Source organism: Pleurodeles waltl, chromosome 2_2 (assembly GCF_031143425.1).
Source record: "Pleurodeles waltl isolate 20211129_DDA chromosome 2_2, aPleWal1.hap1.20221129, whole genome shotgun sequence".
Lineage (NCBI taxonomy): Eukaryota > Metazoa > Chordata > Amphibia > Caudata > Salamandridae > Pleurodeles > Pleurodeles waltl.
The window spans coordinates 674344975-674364527 of NC_090439.1; the positions used below are offsets into that span (position 1 = coordinate 674344975).

At 43.3% G+C, this 19553-nt stretch overlaps 1 protein-coding gene across 1 annotated transcript in view; it reads right to left on the minus strand.

Moving 5' to 3' along the window:
- Positions 1-1972: 1972 nt before the first annotated feature.
- The window catches only part of CA8 (carbonic anhydrase 8), a 793085-nt gene continuing 775504 nt past the window's right edge, over positions 1973-19553 (minus strand). Inside the window, exon 9 of the mRNA XM_069220231.1 lies at positions 1973-2740. The gene's annotated coding sequence lies outside the window, so the exon portion shown is untranslated. The remainder of the gene's footprint in view (positions 2741-19553) is intronic.

Here is a 19553-nt window from a genome sequence, read left to right on the forward strand (position 1 = left end):
CTAGTACCTCACAGATTTCAGTTGATGATGGAAAGTAATAAATGTTTGTTCCTGCAATAATTTTTGAGACCTTGAAACAGTAAGTATTTTTTGATCTTGCTGTTTTTTATGTCAGTTTGTGGTCTGGATAAAGGGCAGGAGCACTTAAAGACTTTAATGAAGAATAATGACAAACTTAGGCCACAAAGCCATCAGTGAACCTTCTTCTAATGTTCTGGTGGATTTCATAGATTCATAGTCAATCAAAGCTCTTTGGATTATGATTCTTACATTCCCATTCAATTGAATTGATAACTGATTCAATTGATAATCACCTGCTCTTAGTATGTGAAATATTACAAGTCAGCTTTGTCATTTTGGGTTTGATGGCAGATCGTAAGACTTTTAAAGCCCCCATCTATGGGCCATGGCAGCAGCATCCCAAAATTAGCTTGCCAGAAGTTGAGAAAAGGATAGGGGTTGGAGGTAGGCATTGGGTCGCTTGAGAGAAGTGGAATTGCTGTTGTACCTCTGGCCATACCTAGAAGACAAACAAGGTAGATGAGTTATTGCTTTTTGTGAGGAGAATACCTCTGTTCTCGGTCCAGGTCATTAACTCTTGGTACAGACAATCTCAGATGTCTGTTGTTGAAGACTTAGGACCTGATTAGGAGTTCGGCAGACGGTAAGGCCCGTCACCCGATCCTCCGATGGGGAGGTTGCCACCATACTGGCTACCTCCCCGCTGGACCCATTACGACTTTCCCACAGTGCTGACGAGCGAAAACCCAGGTTTCCTCCCATCAGCCCAGTGGGAAAGTGATGGCAGCATTGTCGCCGGCCCATAATCGAGTACCAGCACCCTCATAATGCTCACTGTCTTCACAGTAGACAGTGAGCATTGTAAGGGTGCTGGGCAGGGGGACCCCTGCCCTGCCCATGCCAAGATCAAGGGCAGTACAGGGGCACCCCCTGTGGCCCCTGCACCTGTTCTGTGCCATGAAAAGGCTCATGCAGCACCACCCTAGCTGGTTTTGGACCTCCCCCACCATTAGCCCATTGGGATCATCGATCCCGGCGGGGATGGCATAACCGTGCCGGTCTGACCGCCAGGGTCTTAAGGTGGAGGTCAGAACACCAAAGCAGAAGTGATCTCACATCCTCCAGCCTCATAAGAGGCTCTTATTGTCGACATTTTCAAGCCTCTCCTACATTACCTACCAAGCCCTTCCTGCCGCTACCTTCTACTCCAAGCTTTTTTTTTTTTTTTTGTTCTTATGTTTTTAACTTGAGGGCCCAGCAGCTGCACATCACTACCAGGTTACTCATTTTTTCAAAACCTCCACACTCTCACCAGCGCTGCCCTGGTGGATTGGTACCGCCGGCACCACCAGGTCATCTGGCAGCCGAAAAGTGGTGGAGCCAGCGGTCTGACAGTTGCGCTTTCGCCTCGATCGTAATGTCACGGTTAGACTGCCACTTTGGCAGCGGTCCTACCATGAAAGTGAGCCCCCAGAGCCATAATGAGCTCCTTATTCTCTTTGCCACTGCTTGTTTACTTTTACTTTTCTGCTGATCCTTCAGAAAAGAAATTAATGCTCTGTAAAACACCCTTTTCTAGCTTTACAAATGTGTGATTTGCTTTTATTATCTGCTTAAAATAGACGTACCTCAAGATGTGTACTGCCCAAAACCAAAATGATCTGACAACATGGGGTTTGTAATATAAAAGGATTTTTTTCTTCAAAAGTAGGAGCCGTTTGAACCACTTCGAATCAAAGCAAGCGATCTTTACATAAAATAACACCTCTGACTGCCGGATCCACTGGGGTGAACAAAAACACGATAGCAACAGCCCTCCCGACTTATTTTACCAGGGCTTGTCTCTGCATTTTCATTTCCTTTCTTTTGTATTGTTGTCAGTCACCACTGTAGTTTCTGCGATCCATGCACTGACGAGTATTTCAAAAAAAGGTTACCTAGCACTCTTATTAAATCACTTGTTTTTTTAATCCGATTTGTCAGACAAATATGACAATTTCTTGATCTTATTAACACCAAATGCATTTTCCCATTAGAATAATTTATTAAAAGTTTAGGTATAACTTTCATACAAATATGCATTATCAGCCTGAAGTACTACGCACGTGCACACTTCCCAGGGTATCAGCAAGGTTGACACATTTATATCTACTGTGACTGTAATGGAAGTTTATCTGCACTATTATGCATTACTCTCGATGTGTAACTATGTATTTATTTAGTAGGGGCGCACAGTCTCTGTGGCTAGCTCTGAAATGAGACTCACCTCACTTGGGGAAACAACCTGCTTGTATTGGGGTCCACATAAAACAGACATTGGCTTAAAAAATACATGTGTTTACCACACAAAAAGACACTAAAACATTAATTATCAGAAAACACAGACACAAATATAAATACACTACATAGTTTCACAGTTCGGAGAAAAACAATGTGAGGTGTTGTTTCAAACAACTGTAAATGGTACAGTCGCCACACCACACGCATACAAATATAAAATTACAGAGATTGGAAGTTTGCACATGCTTCCTCCTTTTACAGACAGGTTGTTCCCAGAATTTCTCTGGACTCCGCGGAGAGGGCAACTGTCAGGGCTGTCAATCCTGGCTGAAAAAGATTGAGGCGGACAATGCCAGCTCTGTGCCTGGGCTCAGACGGCAAACTCGAGCGTTTTCATCTCTCTTCCAGCAGCACTGTGGGACTTTTGTCTTCCTTCACTCTGAGAAGAGAAAGGAACAATTATGTTACAAACATTCCGCCACAAGGGTTTCATTATCTGAGTTATGCTCTACCAGGGTAGAGAACAGATAGAGAACAGGAATGTTACAGAGCAGTTTCACAGTCGGCAAAGACACCCTACCCCCTCGATTAGGTTTTTCACTGAAAGCCGAATTTAGCAAAAAACATGCGTATTACAGCAAGCAATTAAAAAGCACTTTGAGTGGTTTCAATTTAGCGACGCTTCTTTGGTTTTGAACACTTTGTATAAGCTGTTACGTGAATAAAGTGTCTTTTTTAAAACTCCAAAAACATATTTGTTTAGCAGAGCAGACGTGCCACTAGCATAAATGTGCATTTCCATTTTATTCTGATGTTTGGACTAATTACTGTGAATGAAGACCGTTTAGGCCACCTGCCCCATTTGTCTCAGCCTGAATCAAGAAACGGCATAACAACTGGTGGAGTTTTATGTAATGTTCTCCAGTCAAGTTCATACCGCCCGTGCACAGTGTACTGTGCTGAGAGGCCCCCGGACCTAGACTCCCGCCCCTGCCGAACAGCGGAGACTGCTGGGAGGGGGCTTTGTTACGCCCCTGGTTTCAAGTAAACATGGTACATACATACTCTTTCTGTTTTTGAGAACTACTATACTGTTTAAAGTAGAACTCCAACAAAAATAAAAAAAAAGCCTTTGGTGACTGTTCAGGTATAGGTCTGGTCTATTACTGAATGTGCCTGTTCAAATCCACTTCTTTGTACTATTAGATACTGGCTGAAATTTACCCTCGTGAAAACACAGCTGACATGATGCCTCCCTGAGCACTAACCGAAATTCGGGTCATACGTTCCTGCAGGTGTCCTGCAGTAGAATAGCAAGTGTGCAGGGGTGGCTCCTCCATTAGGGCAGAGGAGCATTGCCCTCCCCGCCAGCAGCGGTAGCTGCAAACCTTTTACCAAAAAACAATAATAAACTGTGTTTATCACTGTTTTTTGGTAAAAGGGCGGGGCCAAGGGGGTGACTAGCAGTGAGGGCTCATGTGTGTTTGGCTGGCTATCGCAGGCAGGCCAAACACACATGCGCAGTAGGCTCTATCCAGCCCAGCAACACTGGCTCTCCCAGCCAGTCCTGACGGTGCTTTGAGCAGCGTCGGGATTGGCCGTAGGGCAGGCTGAGAGCCTGTGCCTGCAGCGAGTAGATTGAGGAGCGGAGCAGTGCGCGGTGTTAAGGTAAGTGGGTTTTTAAAATTATTTTTAATTTTATATTAATTTCCCCCTGTGCGCTGCCTTGCCCCTTCTGCTTTCAGTGAGCCTCTCCTACAAGTGTGCAAAGGGTCCTACTATGAGCAAGCCAAATGGGACATTCTAACCCCGAGTGGGCAATAAAACAATGCCATAATCTGGATCCTGGTGATGCTGCACATGATAAACTAATGACAGCCACATCCCTGGTATCCTGCGAACTTACCTCGGTCATGGCACATGGTAGCATTGAAATAGCAGGATGGCAACTGCATGAAGTTTGGAAAAAGATTTCTGCAAACCTGAAAAAGGCCTACTTCATGGGACAAAGAGTCAGCCCATCTTCATCCACTCTTCACATGTACCTAAAATAGGGCCAGATGTACCATCACGGCCCATTGCGATTCGGTAATAGCGATTTTTAAGAAATCGCTATTACCGACTCGCAAAGGGCCATGTATCACATTTGCGAATCGGTAATAGCGATTTCTTAAAAATCGCAAAAGCTATTACCGAATCGCAAATTGCGATACCGGCCCCATTCGCAGCTATGGGCCTGTTGGCCCATAGCGGCGAATTTTTTGCATTTCCAAAATTGCGATTTCTAAACCAGACATCGCAATTTTGGAAATGCAAAAGGCCAGGGTGCTGGGGGCCTAAGGCCCCCTCTCCTGCACCCCAAAAACTTTTTTTTTAACATGTAAGGTACACATATGCCAAAAGGGCATGTGTGTTTTACATGTTATATTTAAAAATGCAGTTTAACTGCATTTTTTAATTTTGCACCAGGTTACCACCTGGTTGCAAAGCATGGTATTTTGCAAGTGCAAAATGCCATTTTTGGAAAAATCGCAATTTGCGATTTTTTCCAGCATAGCCTTGCGACCTGGAAATTGCGAATCGCAAATTGCAACTCGCAATTTCCAGGTCGCAACGCAAGGAATCGCAATTTTAGCGATTTCTTATTTGTGGTCTGCGAATGCATTTCATGCATCGCAGACCACTGTTTTGCACTCGCAAACGGCCGAATTTACCGATTCGCACCGTTTGCGAGTGCAAAACTTTTTGATACATCTGGTTCATAGTTCCTTTCTCAACCATATGTTTTGTTTTGTTCACCTTTAATATTAACATTAAGTTGTGACTATTTATTTTCCGTGTACGTCAATCCCCAATTAGATGGTGATTTATTTTCCATCTCCTTTTTAAATTTGCTCTTATAAAGTATTTACGTGCCATTGTAACATTGTAGCTGCCTGCAATGTGACTGCTTGGTTAAGTGGTAATCAGTTCTTGTATCCTTCACAAATAATAATAAAAAAAGTAAGGTGTTACTGAAAGGCTTGTATTTAAAGAAAAATCGCTGCAATAGGGCTACACTGATGATTTGTTTTAAAATGTTACAAACACTTCACAGTCACATTTAAATGGCTACATGCTTTCTTTATTTCTAGTTATTTTTGTGGCATATACTTGAGGTAGAGCATGGCACCAGCTTGCTAAGGCTAGATATGTTGAATTTGTCAGTCCTTCTTTTCTTTGCATTTCTAAGAAATATGGACTTTATTTACAGCATTATTGTGCACCCTTTGTGCATGCACGTTAACTTGCTTTGGGGGCTGAGTTAGCAGGAGGAAAATATTAATTCACATTTTTAGCATGAGGCCTAGCACAGCATTGATTGAGGGAGCAACAGGGGCAAGAAAACTAGTGGTGTTTTATAGGGACCAATCCTGCTGAACCTTAACATTTCAAGTACTAATAATATAAATGGTTTTGGGCACAATACAAATTTCATTCATACAGAAAATCTAGGGCTACCTAGTAAGGTATTTTCCAATAATGATATTCAAGAGACTCTAGAAGTAAGCGCACTCTTGCAAGTGAAACAATGAGGGCCAAATGTACAAACATTATGAATACCAATTTCCTAAAGCGCTTTTCTCTAAATCACAATTAGAAAATCAGTATTCCTAATGGAGGAAACTCTTTGAGTTTTGTCTATGGATTATTTCTGGGTGCAGACTGACCTACCTCATGAATATTATTGTGGTAGGTTGAATTGTACAACCCATTGGGAATCACACCTATCACAAGGATGTTGGACTGCTGAGGTCAGCAGACCACCAGGTCTGCGCTCCCTTTTGATTAAGCAATCTTTAAAAAAAAAAAAAAATGCAACAGCTTTTCCTTAAAGGAAAATGGGATGTGTTTAAAAATTAAAAAAACAAAACCTTGAAGTATCATTTTTAAAGATTAGGCAGTGGTCCACTGCCTGCTCTTAAAAATATTATTTACATTCTCAAAGGGGAAGGGGTCCCCTAGGGACCCCTTGCCCTTTACGAATCCGTTAATACCAGTTTTAAACTAGGTGTAAAGTATTTCTGTTTAGTGAGCTGAATTTGGCTGCAAAACAGTAATGCAAACTACAACAATTCAGTATTTGGAATGGACGCCCAAAACATGCCCCTTCCAAATACTCAAACGTAAATGCATATTGCAATTCCACAGCAAGTTACCAAATCACATTTTGCATTTTGTACATGGAAAAGGCATTTGTTTAATTGCAAATGGAAACATGCTTTGTACATCTGTCCTTACTTCCCAAAATGAAGGCCTGAATATTCTGTGAATTCCAGGGCAATTAAGCTGGATTCTGAGGTCTGGAACTGCACTCATTAGTTAGCTTAAATCACAACCAGAAAGGGGTAGCCCTATACCCATCTGCAGCAAATGTGTATCAAGGAGTAATGCCTCCACACAAGATCAGGCAGCCACTTTGAAGGTAAGTCATAGTTTTATGCCCAAAACATACATTTCAGACACCTCTTTCAGTCTGCAACACCTCCGGGCATATCTGTATCCTCTAATCTCATACATACAACAACAAATGTGAATATACGGTCCCAGAGAACAATAAGCCGTTGGCCAGAGGCTGTGACTGGCTGAATACCTCACACATCACACATGGTTACTCACTGTTAGACCTGTCAGCCTTAGGATGGTCTTTCCCCATACTTTTTGCTTTCACTCCTCCTGTTTTTGCCGGATTTGCCTTTATTGACCATAGCACTTTATTGCTGCTAACCGCTGCCAAATTGTTTGTGCTGTCTATTTTAAACATGATAACATTGGCTTACACCTGATGTATGTAATTTACTTCTAAGTGCCTTGTAGGGTGGTATAGCATAAACCCTGAGTCTATAAATTAAATGTTACAAGGGAGCCTACAGCACTTACTGTGCCACCCACTTAAGTAGCCCTTTAAAACATTTCCCAGGTCTGCCATCTCAACCTGAATGCAGTTTTAAACCGCCAGTTTGACTTGGCAATATAATCCCCTTGCCAAGCATTAAACTTACCTTTAAATCCTTATAGGTCACCCTTAAGGTAGGTTCCAGGTAGCCCATAGGCCAGGGTGCATTGTAATTAAAAAGGTTTACCTTGTACCTTTAAGTTGTACATGTTCTGGTCTTAATTTTTTTTTTCACTCTTGTGAGGCCTACCTCTCCACAGGATAATAATTGGGTTGCCTTATTATATTTATTAAGTGCTAACGTTTGGGAGTAGATGAGCATTTCATGTTTGGTATCTAAGAAATAATAATTAAATATCCACTTTAATGGTAAAGTCAAATTTTAAGTTACAATTTTGAAAATCCCACTTTTAATTAATGTCTGGGTGTAGGTGGAAGTTGGACTTTGTTTATTCCTACCAGACAGCCAGACAATTGAGGGATTTGGTGTGCCTGGATGGGTCATCCACTAGCAGGATTGGAGAGCGTAGCTAGGCACAGCCCCACTTGCAACCGAATAGCCTGTGCTCTGCCTTCACACAAATGGCTTGTCACCCCTGCATTGTTTAAGCAGCCAGCTTGGAGCCAGGACAAGGGGGTAATGAAACTTCAAGTACTTTAAAGGAGATTATCTAGAAATGTCTCCTACTTCAAAGAAGGCACCTTGTATAAAAAAGGGGGTCCCTAGGACCCACTCTTTCGTTCACTTTCCGGTCCTGTGGAAGGACCTGTCTGCTGTTGTGTCATGCTGTGTACTACACAGGCTGCTTTGTTGCACCTGGAACAACTGCATTGCTGCTTGGAGCCTCCCTTGAACTTTCAGAGGCCTGCCCTGCTGCTTGAGCCCTCTTTGATTTATCCTAGGACTACCAGAGTGACTCCAAGGGCTAGTTGGCTGGTCTCCTGATCAGAGCCTCAGGGGCATAAGGGGCTGTAGCCATCTTGAACCCTTATCTGGTCCTAGTCTGAGTGATTTTTTGCTATAAACTACTCTGAGAACTGAGAGAAGACAGGCACCAACCTGCTCTTCTATCTGCCCAAGGTGCATTGCTGGTCTGCCTGACTTTGTAGTACCTGCCGCTACATTCTTCTTCACAACAGAAAATACTGTTCAGGGGTCCTTCTGCAAAGACATATCTGGTTTTATGGAGCTCTTGTCTGCTACAGCCCCCAGCTTTGTCCCGCTGGAGATTTTCCACTTTCAAAAAAGACTAAGGGCTTATGGTGGTGTAGGTCGTAATCAGCTAGGGCAGCACTGAAGTCAGCGCCGTCCGACTGTTTACAACCTGGTTCCTCAACTGCTTTTCATGGCTGTCAGAGAAGAGGTGCAGGGGGGCCACAGGGGGAAACCTTGGTTTCTGCCCCGTCAGACCAGCAGGAAATTCGTAATAGGGCTAGCGGGGAGGTCGTTAGTGAGGCGGCGGCTTCCGTGTTGAATGTTTGGCAGAAGGGACTCCCCATCCGCCGAACTCATAATGAGGCCCTAAAACTGACTGTAGAAATGGTCCCCGTAACTTCATCCAGAGGCTCCCCAATGACAGTGCTTCTTCCTCGGACACTGCCTGCAGCATTGCCCTTATAAACTTTACCTTTGCTAACCATTATTCTTCTAAAATTTTCCTAAGTCCGAAGCTTGACTCAGACTTGGTCCAAACCACATTTTTTATCCATCTCAAGCTCCATTGCTGTCAGCCCTATTGTTCAACTTTGACCTGGTCTTTAGTGACTAGATGTCTGCAGTTACTCAGGCTCTGTGTTGAGACTGATCACTGGCTCACTCCTCTGCAGCTGCCACAATACAGTCAGTTGCCTTGTTTGTGTGGTGAGAATAAACAGAAGCAAACAGATACATTTTTGCTGCTGGCCTGGGTCCCTCCTGCTTAGCTTGGTGCCATCATGTTACTGCTGTTGGTCTGTGGCACGTCAACAGTGATCCCAAAGACAGATTACTTCTTTACCCATTACAAAAGGTACAGATGCATAAGAATGCTGAGGTTTTAACATAATCATATTTGGAAAGAATTTTATAATCTGGGCCAAGGTTAAAAACTGTTTGCCATCTGTAGTTCATAACTTCAATCAGGGGACAATTAAAATGCCTAGGACCATAGGATGTGGGTGTTTTGAGCCACATATTTCTTTGTCTTTTGATGTAGCTACTTTGGTTTCAACACATAAATACTCCAAACATAGCGATTTAAACTCCCAATGTTGCTTGACAGGTAGTCATCAAAGTAATTTAAAAAGTTGTAGCTGTATGGCATTTGTAAAGTGCTTCCTACCTCATTGTGAGGCACTGAAGAGAGTTTTTTGACAGTTAGCATGTTAAATCCTGAAGAAATACTTAGGTGAAACTTTACTCTTTCTGTCCTCTACCTGTGTTTCAGAGTCGCCTGTGTGTGGCCAAAGAGGTAATTTTATCGGGTATTGGGTGACAGGGCTTAACAGTGTGATGAGTTAGAGATAATATACACTCAGATTACATTACTTGCCTATTTTACTCTGCAGGTCTCATGCTGAATTTGTGGATCTTTGCCTCAGATATCATGAATGCCCAGATCTGACAGTTTCAGTCTAAATTCTACATCCAAAGCCTCACCATACTTTTGATTTAAAAATATCAGAAGCAAAGTAGGCAGTGGACTTCAACGTAGATTGGTGCAACATGCATTTCTAAACATACAGTTAAGACCTAAATCTTATTCCATTCTGTTGAAGTTTTCTGGAGCATTCAAATCCTTTGGTAGATATCTGGTTCTTCTGATTCAGGATTCACAAATATGTCTGCATTCCATGTAGGATTCAAACTGATGAGATGTAAGGAGCAGGGCCAAGATATATCTCATGTAGCTATCAACAAGAGAGATGGGTAACTCTATGGTAACCCCTAAGGGACCAAAACCGCAGATGAAAAAATGTCTGATGTTTTCCTATTTCAACCGTCACTCTCATGAACATTTAGATACTTAGGTGCTTATTTATGTACAAAATGTCATAGCATGCATTTGAAAACCTGGTTACAAATGCACCACGTTTACGATGTTTTCAGTGTTGTTTGATACTCATTGTGCTGTGTGCAGGTTTTGTAATTTTAGGTATACAGGTATTTTACTTGTTTTTTATCATTAATTTATGTTCTTATGTTTTTATGGACTTTTTTGGACTATATGCTATATTGGGTGGGTAGCTTCTTAAATTTAAATGTTTCTAGTTCAAATACTTTTTGGGCTATCTATTTTTTAATGTTTATGATATAAAATTGCTAATAATTAAATAATTATGCATGTGCAAATGTTTTTTTTGTTTATTTGCGATATTTAGAACTGAGGATTTTATTTATTTTATGGATAGTGGGGTTAATTACGTGATTAGGTGAGTAGTGTTTTAATGTAATGTATTGTAATTAATATAAAGTTAATATCTTGATTTTTTTATTTCATAATAGTAATTTAGATTGTTTTATTTAATGAAAAGAAGTATTTTAAACCTGTGTGAAATATAATATTGGGATCACTCATTTTTTTAATAATGTATTTTTCTTTAACCCCTTCGCTGCCAGGCCTTTTCCCCTCCAGTGCCGAGCCTTTTTTTGGCTATTTGGGGCAGTTTGCGCTTAGGCCCTCGTAACGTTTTGTTCACATAAGCTACCCATGCCAAATTTGTGTCCTTTTTTTCCAACATCCTAGGGATTCTAGAGGTATGCAGGCTTTGTGGGTTTCCCTGAAGGAGACCAAGAAATTAGCCAAAATACAGCGAACATTTCGTTTTTTTTTTACAAATGGGGAAAAAAGGGCTGCAGAAGAAGGCTTGTGGTTTTTTCCCTGAAAATGCCATCAACAAAGGGTTTGTGGTGGTAAAATCACCATCTTCCCAGCTTTCAAGAACAGGAAGACTTGAATTAGAAAACCCAATTTTTCCAATATAATTTTGACATGTTACTGGGACATACCCAATTTTTACAATTTTTTGTACTTTCAGCCTCCTTCCAATTAGTGATCGAAATGGGTGAGAAAAAAATGCTAAAGCTAAACATTTTCAGAAAGTAGACACAATTCTGAATTCAGCAAGGGGTCTTTTGTGTAGATCCTACAAGTGTTTCCTACAGAAAATAACAGCTGAAATAAAAGAATATTGAAATTGAGGTAAAAAACCAGCAATTTTTCTCCACGTTTTAATCTGTAACTTTTTCCTGCGATGTCAGATTTTTTAAAGCAATACACCGTTACGTCAGCTGGACAATTCTGGTTGCAGGGATATATAGGGCTTGTAGGTTCATCAAGAACCCTAGGTACCCAAAGCCAATAAATGAGCTGCACCTTGCAATGGGTTTTCATTCTATGCCGGATATACAGCAATTCATTTGCTGAAACATAAAAAGTGAAAAATAGGTATCAAGAAAACCTTTGTATTTCCAAAATGGCCACAATATAAGGTGTTGAGAAGCAGTGGTTATTTGCACATCTCTGAATTCCGGGATGCCCATACTAGCATGTGAATTGCAGGGCATTTCTCAAACAGATGTCTTTTTTACACACTGTCTTACATCTGGAAGGAAAAAATGTAGAGAAAGACAAGGGGCAATAACACTTGTTTTGCTATTCTGTGTTCTCCCAAGTCTCCCAATATAAATGGTACCTCACTTGCATGGGTAGGCCTCGCGCCCGCGACAGGAAATGCCCCAAAACACAACGTGGACACATCACATTTTCACAAAGAAAACAGAACTGTTTTTTGCAAAGTGCCTAGCTGTGGATTTTGGCCTCTAGCTCAGCCGGCACCTAGGAACCCTAGCAAACCTGCACAGTTTTAAAAACTAGACACCAAGGGGAATCCAAGATGGGGTGACTTGTGGGGCTCTGACCAGGTTCTGTTACCCAGAATCCTTTGCAAACCTCAAAATTTGGCCAAAAAAACCACTTTTTCCACTCATTTCGGAGACAGAAAGTTCTGGAATCAGAGAGGAGCCACAGATTTCCTTCCACCCAGCATTCCCCCAAGTGTCCTGATAAAAATGGTACCTCACTTGTGGGGGTAGGCCTAGCGCCTGTGACAGGAAAAGCCCCAAAACACAACGTGGACACAGCACATTTTCACAAAGAAAACAGAGGTGTTTTTTTTGCAAAGTGCCTAGCTGTGGATTTTGGCCTCTAGCTCAGCTGGCACCTAGGGAAACCTAGCAAACCTGTGCATTTTTTAAAACTAGACACCTAGGGGAATCCAAGATGGCGTGACTTGTGGGGCTCTGACCAGGTTCTGTTACCCAGAATCCTTTGCAAACCTCACAATTTGGCCAAAAGATCCCACTTTTTCCTCTCATTTCGGTCACAGAAAGTTCTGGAATCAGAGAGGAGCCACAGATTTCCTTCCACCGAGCATTCCCCCAAGTGTCCTGATAAAAACGGTACCTCACTTGTGGGGGTAGGCCTAGCGCCCGCAACAGGAAATGTCCCAAAACACAACGCGGATACAGCACATTTTCACAAGGAAAACAGAGCTGTTTTTTTGCAAAGTGCCTAGCTGTGGATTTTGGCCTCTAGCTCAGCTGGCACCTAGGGAAACCTAGCAAACCTGTGCATTTTTTAAAACTAGACACCTAGGGGAATCCAAGATGGCATGACTTATGAGGCTTTAACCAGGTTCTGTTACCCAGAATCCTTTGCAAACCTCATAATTTGGCCAAAAAAACGCTTTTCCTCTCATTTCGGTGACAGAAAGTACTGGAATCAGAGAGGAGCCACAAATTTCCTTCCACCCAGCATTCCCCCAAGTCTCCCGATAAAATTGGTACCTTACTTTTGTGGGGGTAGGCCTGCCCGCAAAAGGAAATGCCCCAAAACACTATCTGGACACATCAAAATCATTAAATACAAAACTTCCTGCTTTTGCGGGGGGGCACCTGCATTTTTGGTCCTGGGCTCAGAAGCCATCTAGGGAAACCTAACAAACCCAGACATTTCTGAAAACTAGACACCCGAGGGAGTCGAGGGACACATTTCATACCACCCAACACTCCCCTCAGTCTCCCAGTAAAAATGATACCTCATTTGTGTAGGTGGGACAAGTGCTTGTGACAGGGAAGAGCCAAAAACATGTAGAAATTGAGGGGGAACCAAAGCGGGTCCAAAAGGGCAGTTTGAAAAAATAATTTGTAGGCTGACAAGTGCAGCAGAATTTGTATCGGTATAGATGAGACAATGCTGAGTGGTAGGAATTTTGTGGATTCCTGCAGATTCCGGAAGGCTCCATCACAAAAACGTGGGAAAAATGTGTGATTTCCAGCAAAGTTGGAGGTTTGCAGGGCATTGTGGGTAAGAAGATGGTGCAGGTGCATGTGAAACACACCACCCTGGAATCACCCAGATATTTACTTTTCAGATGTGTCTAGGTCTTGTGGATTTTTATACATGGCCACGTTCCAAAGTCCATAAAGTGCAGCCCTCACCATTCCAAATGGGACGAATTTGAGAGTTAGCCAAGCTCTCATGGCCCAAATGTAAAACCAAAACCCAAAATAATCAAATGTCTTCCTGCTTGCTCTGGGATAAGATGTTTTAGAGTGCGGGGGAGAGCTGAAAGACTGTTACCCCCTTCGGTTGGGGTGGGGGCTTAACCAGGCCCATACTGGTTGGTAGCCACCACCCCACTATTTTTTTTAATTCCCTGGCATCTAGCAGACTTTCTGCCTCCCCCCCCCCCTCCCGGGGTGTGGATCAGGGGTAATTGCCCCATCTGCCCACTGGTGGGCAGAACAACTTTGGCTCCATTCATTTGGGGTGGGGGTATGGGCATTTTTTGAAAAAAAAACTTCCCTGGTCTCTGGTGGGCTTTCTGCCCCCGTTGGGGGCAGATGGGCCTTCCAAAAATAGGCCAATCTGCCCCCAAGGGGGGCAGATATGGCCAACAGTAACCCTTACCCAACGGGCTGCCCCCTAAAGAAAACACACACACCAATCCCTGGTGCCTAAGTGGTTTCTGCAGCCCCGGGGGCTGATTGGCCTAATAGAAATAGGCCGATCTGCCCCCAAGGGGAGCAGAAATGGCCAAAAATAAAGCCCCCCCCCAGGGGAGCGACCCTTGCCTAAGGGGTCGCTTCCCACCTCTAAAAACAAAAAAAATGATCCTGTGTGCCTAGAGGTTTCTGCCACCCCTGGGGGCAGAAATGGCCTAAAATAAATTAGCTCCACCCGGGGACCAACCCTTCGCTAAGGAGTAGCTCCCTTGCGTGAAATTGGCTAAAAAAAAATCCCTGCTGCCTAGTGGTTTCTGCCCCCCTTGGGGGCAGATTGGCATAACAAAAATCACCCAATCTGCCCCCAAAGAGAGCAGAAACGGTTTAAATTCAAATTGCCCCCCAGGGGAGCGACCCTTGCCTAAGGGGTCACTCCCCACCTCTAAAAAACAAAACAATAAAAAAAGGATCCCTGGTGCCTAGAGGTTTCTGCCCCCCCGGGGGCAGATCAGCCGAATAACAATAGGATGATCTGCCCCCGTGGGGACAGAAATGGGCTAAAATAAATTTGCCACACCCCGGAGAGCAACCCTTGCCTAAGGGGTTGCTCCCCTTGCGTGAAATTGGCTAAACAAAAAAATCTGCGGTGCCTAGTGGTTTCTGCCCCTCTGGGGGCAGATCGGCCTACCAAAAATAGGTCGATCTGCCCACAGGGGGAGCAGAAAAGGCCTTGAAAAATATTGCCCCCCTACGGAGAGACACTTGCCCAAGGGGACACTCCCCTCATACCATTTTACATTTAAAAAATAAATCCCTGGTGTCTAGTGGGCATTTCAGAAACCGGATCGCACAGAAGGGGTTAATAAAATGTGTTGTCAGTTGTATTGAGGAGTTAGTTAGGTAGTGTTTTAGTGATAGGGTGATTAATTTTTATAAATATTTATGGGTTAAAGTGCAATTAATGCGTTTCTGAGAACTGATTGGGGTCTTTATTTTTTATTTGTGTATATCTATATTTTTGGGTTAATTTTTTATTGTTCTTGAATTACATACATACCCTAATATTAGCTAAAACATTTAGGCCCTGATTATAACTTTGGCTGTAACTGCCGCCTACCACCACGGCCACCAATATGCTGCCGCCGTGGCTACCAGCCGTCTACACGTATTATGACCGCAACGGTATTCCGCCAGAATGCTGGCGGGATACCGCCGAAGGTCATGGTGGCGGATAGCGGTAAGGCAGCGCTGCTGACACTAGCACTGCCACGCCAGAAAAACACAGCCAACTGTATCATGACCAATGAAACGGCCTGGCGGTGTTTTGCTGGTGAACCATCTCCAGCCAGAGGAACCCCTGCAAGCAGGTTAATCGGGCTCTCTGACAGGAGATGGGGTGGGGGTTCTTGTGTGTATGTGGGGGATGTTGTGTGTATGTGGTGGTGTGTGTGTATGTTTTTTTATGCATGAATGCGGGTGCGAGTCGCGTTGAATGCGTGCATGAATGACTGAATGTGAATTTATGTTGTGTGTTGTGAATGCGCGTGTGCGACGGAATGTTGGTGTGTGTTGTGGTGTGTGGGCATATATGTGTGCATGTGTGGGTGCTGGTGGGTATCAGTGTGTGCATGTGTGTATATGGGTGCACGTGTGGGTGTGTATATGTGTGGGGACAGGAGAGGGAGTGGGAGGGTAGTGGAGGGCTCTGAGGAGGGGGGTGGGGGAGACTCCTATCAGTGCCAGGGAAGGGATTCCCTGGCACTGATAGTGCCTACTGCCATGGTTTTTATAGTGGTAAGATTGGCACGAAAACCATGGCGGTAGGCCGGATCGTAATCCTGAGGGTGGGATTGTGATGCCTGCCGGGCTAAAGACCGAAGTCTCCAGCCCAGCGGCCATTACCACCCTGGCGGTCGGTGTGTTAAAGTGGCTGTCTGTGATGGCGGTTACCGCCAGGGTCAGAATTCCATTATTTTTACCGCCAGCCTGTTGGTGGTATTAATGCCGCTTTAACACCGACGGCCAGGGTCGTAATGAGGGCCTTAGTTTGGTTTTCAATAGTATATTTGTTAACTAAAAATATTTTAGAGACTAATTTTGAAATGTGTTTAAAATATTATTTTAACAAATTGTCAAATGATATTTTAAAATTATATTGGGACTGTAATAGCAATTCTAGCGTCCCCCAGCATATTCAAATTTGTGTGTGGAACTGGAGTTATTGTGGTAAATCTAGTCCCCTCTATTATATACACATTTGACAATGTTTGTGAAAATGGAGTTAGAAGAGTGTGTTTGAGACGGATAAGTTAGAATAGTATCCAAACTTCACTCCCTCTACCCCAATATATGCAATGTCACCAGAATTTGCTGGATTGGCTTTACTTCAGTAAACACCAGTCCTCCAATATATACATTATCCCCAATATTTGTGGGACTGGAGCTAAGACTGCAAATTTAAAAATACTGTCTCTAATGTTTGTAAATACTGTCTCTAATGTTTGTTGGGTTGGAGAAAATCACCATCCCCCAATATATGCACTTTGATAAATCACTTTCTGATTGATGTTAGAGGTTGTCTTTCCATATACACTTTTGTCAATTTCTGTTCATTTGGATTTTGAACAGTAAATAAGGTCTTCCCCAGCCCTAATGAATCAATTTTACACATTGTTTGTGGGTCTGAAATTTAGTTAGTACATTAAGACCCCGAAAGATTAATTTTCTCCAAATTTGTTGGATTGAAATTTGAATTAGGAATTCTATGTCAGGACTGGAGGCTCAGATTATGCTTTAACTTTCTCCTTTATTACCTCAGCAGCCAGCATATGTGCTAAAAAGAGCACAACAAAGGCTAGAGACTACAAATCCCATAAATCCAAGCAAAAATGTTCCAGAGGTTAACCATTCAGGTAAACCAGACACCATATAATAACGTCCCCGAGAACAGCACTTCCTTTTTCTCCGCTACTCAGCAACCAGAAAAGGGCTTTTCCTTTGCAATGTTATTGTGCTTACTGTTTGTCTCAGAACTCTCAAAACACTGTATCAATTGAGTGTTTTAACTCACTGCTCCCCAAATCTTTTTTTCCCTTCGGGACACACCGGCCAGCAGGACTGCTGCATCCACTGCTGTTGCTGCCCTTGCTCACTGGCATAGCCTCTTGTTGACTTTTCCCCTCAAATGTGTCACCTCCTCAGAGCTCGCAGCTTGGAAATGCTGTGGGGTGCGGTCGTCGGGCATCACCACCGGGGGTGCTGTACACAGAGTTAAAAGCAGATGAGTCAGGATCGAATTTTCTTGCTTCTCAACAACAACTTTGTGAATACGGCGGGCTATGCCCCATGCCTTAGAGCCCTTGAGCAGGCAGTTGTACTAGTGGCTGTGCAGCACAGCATGAACCCTGCCAAAGAACTAGGTCACCAGAGAACACTTATACCTCAAGAGGCACAGCAGGCTCTGCAACATGACAACCCCAACCAAGACCAGTACTTCCCCTCTGTTGGTCACTTTTGAGAGGCTCAGAGTGTTCTTTTTAAAGCACAGAGCCAATGTCCCAGTGGACCAATGCGATCCACACCAGTCTGGGTCGAGAATGAAGGGCAAACTCCTTGTGTGAACAATGACAATCTGGAAGTATATGTTGATCCTAATCACAATGACTCAGATAATGAGCCAAGGCCCAGTAAATCATAGAGAACAGAGAGTAGTCCTAAACGCCCCCGGGGTGAAGTTGTGGCTATGGAATCCGAAGCATGCTAGACCCGGACATCATTTATCACTTGTCTTATGGAGAGTGGGTTTGAATGGGTGAACAACACTTGCAAAATTGGCAATAAACTTTGAGCAGACATTTGCCAATATAAAAAAATAACCTCATCTGATCATGATCTCTTGGCATGGATGCTTCAGTGATGCTTCAAAAGCTCCACTTTTGGGTATATACCCTCACCAGAGATCATGTGACCTACCTATGTGATAGTAATGACAACAATTTTACATGTGTTTGACTTTAAAATTAAACCAGAGAATTGCACTTTCTTTAATTTTCTCTCCTTATTGTCGGTTTCTGCAGTTTATTTGGAATGTTCAAGTGTACAAGCTTGCCACACTCCTGTTCGGCCTCTATTCTGTGCCTTGTTGCTTCACCAAGGTCATGCAACTGGTAGTAGAGCATTTATGCTCATATGGTGTCAGGATGATCATATATCTGGATGATATTCTTTTGCTGCATCAAGATTCATCTCCACTCCGTATGAATCTTGCCTTGACTCAGTCACTCTTACAAAATCTGGATTTTATTATCAACCAACAGAAATCAGAGTTTACTTCCTTTCATTTGATGTGTTTCTTAGGTTTCATCATAGACTCTATCATACAAACCCTGAAACAAGTGGGTATCTCTGCGGTATCTGACCAGAATTGTCTGCCTCCTGGCATTGTCAATGCAACAATATTCCAAGGACTGGTTCACTAAACAGCCCTCCAGTGGTTGAAGGCAGTTCATCTAAGGAAGGGGCTTTCCTTCACAGGCTTTGTCAGATTGTCCTTGCAAGCCAAGATGGAGATGCACTGGTAACAAGACCACATGGTGGCCTGGAAGTTCAGTCTCAGATGTGGCTATCAAGTCTAATGTCAGCCTTTCAAGCTGGGGACCTATTGTGGTGATGTCATCACTGGGGGCCCATGATCATAGCAAGAAAAAGAGTTGCATATCAACTGCTTAGAACTGATTGCAGGGTACAATGCAGTACATCACTCACAGGAGATAGGGTATCATGTTCCATTCTTTTGAAAATGGATACCTTATCAATAGTTTGATACATCAAGGGTCTCAGGAGAACAGGTCAAAGGTACTGACACATCTCACCAAAGATTTCTGGCAGGTCTGCCGGGATAAGCGGATTTTGGAGGGCAGTACCATGGGAAAGCGTTAATCTCATTGCATGTTGGCATTTGAGATACCTGACGGATTTCAGCACATGGAAAATAGATCAGATTCTCTTTTGTCTGGTCATGGACAATTGGGGCCCTTGCCATGTGGTCTTGTTTGTGTCTCATTTGGGTCATCAGATCCCTCAATTCTTCATTTGGAGTCCATATCCCCTGGCTTTGGTTATGGATGTGCTCCTGCAGGACTAGAGGAGATCCAGGTTTGTGTGGTCCCCCCTATGATCACTAGGTTGACATCTCAAATCAGTCAGCAGAAGGTGTCCTGATCCTGATTGCCATATATTGAAGGTCACAAGTGTGGCTTCCAGTTCTTCTGAAATTTTCTACAGATTCTCCAATTCTACTTCCTCTGAGTCTGAATATGCTAGGAGAAA